Below are 3700 nucleotides of genomic sequence, written 5' to 3'. Positions count from 1 at the left end.
CCCCCCCCCGCCAGCCTCCTCTCTGTGCTGAACTTGCCATGACTGTGACCTTAGGAATTAGGGCCCCCCACCCCCAACACGCCCAGAAGGACGAAGTCAGCTGTGCACAGGTGGCAGTTTGCCCGAATGTGTGGAGCGGAAGACAAGGGCTTCGGGGAGCAGCTGAGCACCCACGCTTGCAGCCCCGGCCAGCGGACGGCCGTGCACGCAGCTCAGCTGCAGGAGCGCCCGCCCTCGACCCCGTCTAGCAAAGCTTCCTACTTCCAAATTGTCAGCGATCCAAACCAAGGTGCCTGCGATGTATTTGTCTGTCTGCTGCTGGGTGACTCGTTTCTGCCCCTCGAGGCCCTCCTGCCAGCTCTTCTGGGTAAAAGCACCTACCGTCGCTGGGGGCCACGCGGCCCCGCTGATCTGATGCACGGGACACTGCAGCTGCAGCAGCAAGACATGATTTGTTTTGTTTTTTACGGTGCGCGGGCCTCTCGCGGATCCTCCCGGACCGGGGCGCGAACCCGGTTCCCCCGCATCGGCAGGCGGACTCTCCACCGCTGCGCCACCAGGGAAGCCCGAAAGACACACTTTGGAAAGTCAGTGGATTTTGGCAAAAGGCTGTCCAGGTGCCAGGGCCACGCGCTGGGGCTGTCTCCCCTGGGAGGCCGCGCGGGGCCGGGAAGGTGCTGACACTGGCGCCAGGCTGCGGGTTCCACCCCGGACTGGCCACACTGGCAGCGGGGTGACGTGGGGAGGGGTCCCCGAGTCTCCGCGCCTCCGCAGATCCTGTGCTAAGCGACCTGGCGGGTGCGGGGCAGGGCGGCGAGGTGGGGACGGCCCACCCCACGGGGAGGGGGTGTGCGGCTGACACTCGCCGTGGACGGCGACAGGAAAGCAGACCTGTTCAGGGCGTTTTATTGCTGCTTTTGAATCCTCTACACACGGGGCAGCGCGTCTCACCCGCGCGGGGGAGACCCGCCCGAGGCCTCTGAGGGTCCCATGCGGGCTGCGGAGACCCAAACGCAGACCCGGCCACAGCGGCCCCGCTCATCTGAAGGCAGGACTCTGCCATGAAACAAGCGTGAGGACCTCAGCGAAGACGGAAGGTCGCGGGACACGCGGTGCCGGCCGGGCACGGTGGGGCAAGTCGCCCCCGTGCTTGGCGGGATCCATCCCTTCATTTATCCGGGAGGCGTCTGCTGAGCCCACAGACGGGCTGCCAGGTGCCGCCCGAGGCCCTGGGAAACAAAAACAGCCCCTCAGCCACGCGCTCCGTCCCTCCTGCCCTCTGCTCTGGACGGCAGGCTTGGGAGTGGCCTGCTTTCTTTCTTCTCCCACCCCAAGTCCAGACGGTAGCAAATCCTCCCGGTTTTATCATCAAACCACGCCCAGCACCTTCCGGCCACGCCCCCCCACCTCCACTGCCTGGCCCACACCCCTCTCACCTTTAGCCTGGGCTACCGCAGGGGCTCCCAAAGTCTCCTCTCTCAGCCCCCAGCCCTGTGCTCTTAACATCTCGGCCCCCAATTCTTGCTAAAACACGGGGCAGATCACGCACACCAGCTGAAAGCCCGAGAACGCTGCACGCCTCCCACCAAGGAGACCCCGGAGTCCCGAAAGTTACCTCGGCCTTCAAGCCCCTGGGCCTCTGCATGTGTCCCCTTCAGAACTCAAGGCCGTGGCCATCACACGCCCCCCTCCTTGAGAACTCAAGGTCATGGCCATCCGGTCATCCCACATACCCGCCCCCCCCTTCTCCTGGCCTGAAGAGAAGCCGTCAATGGCGGGGGACCAGTGCGCTCGGTATTACGCTTGGCCACGACCACACCCATTTAAGCGGAAATGTCACTGTAGACCTTGACAAGGATCCTTCCAAGTTTATAGGTCTGACTTTTACAAGGTGGCTCAGATTTCCTGGACCAACCCCAAGGTTTCCATCCGCTCAAGGTCACAGCAGTACCCGAGAAATGTAAACCCAGATGGACTCGGAGTCTTTTCTCAGAACCTCCAGTGGGTTCCCAGGTCTGGAGAAGCACACCAGGGCATTCAGAGGCCAAAAGGTCTTTGGAAGTCTTTGGAGATGCTGTTAATGGCACGTGTTGGGAGTGGAATTCACGTAATCTGGACCCTCCCTCACGATGAGACTCTCGGAACCGCCCCCTAAAGTGTTGCTCCTCCCGAACTTTCTGCTTCTTCACTGAGGAAGCTGAGTTCTGGGGCTGGGGGATCCAACAGATCAGCTCCTTTTGTTGGCGGGTGGAGTGAAACGAGGCTGTTGTCTCCTGTGTCATGTGCTGTGACCTCAGCGCCCCTCGTGCAGCGTAAGAGGTGCGTGTGCTCTGCAGACGCGTGTCCTCACCAGCCGCTTGCTGGCAGAGGAGCTCGGCGAGCTAGCTGACTCCTCCAGCCAGGAGTCCTGGAACCCCCTCCCTGCCCAGCAAAGCCTGACCTTCGCCTGTCACCCCCTCCTGCCCCTTCTCAGCAAGCTTCCACCTCCGGGGAGCCTGGCTGAGACCTTACGTTTGCACCTTTATGTTTTCTTTAAATATAATGCATTTTACGTTTCACTTCTGTATCTTACATTTACACTTGAAACTTCTCCAAATGCTTTCCTATACACCATCCCATAAGACAAAAAAGCTCACCTTACTTCCATTTTACAGTTGGAGGAAACTGAGGTCCAAAAGGGACAAGAGAAGCACCCAGGAACAAACCAATCACTGAGACCAGGACCGAGGTACCCGCCCAGTGCTGCTTTCACCCTGCCTCCACAGGGCTAGCAAGGCCAGGGGCCTCCCAGCCCGGATGCCCGGCAGGTCCTCCGTGTGTTCTGAGGGGCCTTGGCTCGCTCTGGGCCAGAGAAGTCCTGGGCGCAGACCTGCCCGGGGTGCACAAGGGGGCAGAGCCTCCCCAGCCCCTGCAGCGGGAATCGAGGCGACCGGCAATTCCGGAGAGAACTAACAAGACTACTCTAGTGAGAGGGGACGGTGGCTGCTTCTTCTCGACCTAACGTTATGAATTTACAAAGCAGGGGTGGAAGCTTACAGACGGGGTACTGAGCAGCAAGAAGGCCGCAGAGCGAGCTCCGCAGCCCGCAGAACGCCAGGCACACGGCACGGCGACGCCCACGTCAGCCCGCCCCTGCTGCAGGACTCCCCGGGGTCCCTCCGCCCGCCGGGGCAGCGGCGCCCCCTGCTCAGAGCTGAGGGCCAGCTCTGAGGGGCGCTGGGACGGCAGCGCCGACCTGTGGACGGCTGAGAAGTGGAACGAAACGCTGAGCTGGGCTTTCTAGCTGCCAGGAGCCCACAGCTAGGAAAGCACGGTACTGAGGAAAGGCTGAGCCGCAGGTCAGAGCGGCCCAAGCTCCAGCCGACTTCGGGCCCCTTCCCCTGGGCGCCAGGACGCTGGCCTGTCCAGGCAGGCTGGCCACAGACGGGGCGCCCAGCCCGCCGGGCTTGCGGCCCCGACGCCCGCCTCTGCTGCCCGTCCTCCCTCTGCTGAGGCCGTGCGGGTCCTGACACTTGTCATCTGGAGCCTCAGAACACCCAGCACCCGGCCCCTGCGGCAGCCCGGCCCAGCGGAGAAGCCGCGCTTGGTGCCCAGCTCTTGGTGCCCAGCCCTGGTCTCTCTCTTTCGGGAGACCAGGGAAGAGGCACGGCGGGAGCCCCTGCATAGCGAGCGTCCTCAAAGACGTGACTGATCCAAGTTG

This window comes from Physeter macrocephalus, chromosome 10 (assembly GCF_002837175.3).
Source record: "Physeter macrocephalus isolate SW-GA chromosome 10, ASM283717v5, whole genome shotgun sequence".
NCBI classification, from domain to species: Eukaryota; Metazoa; Chordata; class Mammalia; order Artiodactyla; family Physeteridae; genus Physeter; species Physeter macrocephalus.
Note: the sequence above shows the minus strand (reverse complement) of the source record.